Below are 933 nucleotides of genomic sequence, written 5' to 3' on the forward strand. Positions count from 1 at the left end.
CAGAAAACACAAATTACTCGTCAAAGCTTCATACCTTTCATCAAATTTATAGGTAAAGCTTCACTTACTCAAGATAAAAAAGAACGTCAGGATTTCACTACAACAGCAAATTTATTGACCTTAGACTTCGACGTTATTTGGCGACCTCTAAGGAGGGTGGGTCCAGGCTTCAAAGTGACGCCTGCATTAGGAAAATATTATAAGAGCTATGGATGCGCTACTATTGGTAAAATTAATTTTCTAGAAAAAAAATAAATGATGTCTACAGCACTCGGTATTCCCAAGCGGTCTCCCATCCAAGTACTAACCAGACCCGACGTTGCTTAACTTCGGTGATCGGACGAGATCCGGTGTTTTGAAGGTAGTATGGCCGTAGACAAGGGTGCACCAACAGTGCAACACTTCGATCATCGAGCTCATTAAATGATATTTCACTAAAATACAGTTTTTAACCAATGAATAGAACAATTCCATAGCAAACATTTTTTTTCATCGTCATTTGAATTTTCAAAAAGCATCACAGTTAAATTTAAAAAATCGAAATAAAAATCGCCGCAGAAAAATATTTACAATTTTTCGAAATTTATGAAATTTCAGAAATGTGTTCAGACTATGTTTATGTACATGTGGTAAAAATTTAATTTGTACATGTGATAAAAATTTCATCTCTAGAGATCGGATTCTCGAGTAGAGAGATAGAAACAGATAGAGAGAGATAGATAGATGAAGATAGAGATAGAGACAGAGATAGAGAGAGATAAAATAAATGTGAAATAAACAAACACGAAGTTAAGCAACGTCGGGCCCGATTATTACTTCGATGGGAGACCGCCTGGGAATGCCGTGTGCGGTGGTGCTCAATTGCCTACGGCCATACTTTTTTTTGAAAACACCGGTTCTCGTCCGATCACCGAAGTTAAGCAACGTCGGGCC

General features: G+C 37.6%; 1 pseudogene; it reads right to left on the reverse strand.

Annotated features, from left to right (window-relative positions):
- Positions 1-259: 259 nt before the first annotated feature.
- LOC117114957 lies at positions 260-378 on the reverse strand (annotated as a pseudogene).
- Positions 379-933: the final 555 nt, after the last annotated feature.

Source organism: Anneissia japonica, unplaced genomic scaffold (assembly GCF_011630105.1).
Source record: "Anneissia japonica isolate Jap-2015-1 unplaced genomic scaffold, ASM1163010v1 scaffold42801_len934_cov182, whole genome shotgun sequence".
In the NCBI taxonomy this organism is placed as follows: domain Eukaryota; kingdom Metazoa; phylum Echinodermata; class Crinoidea; order Comatulida; family Comatulidae; genus Anneissia; species Anneissia japonica.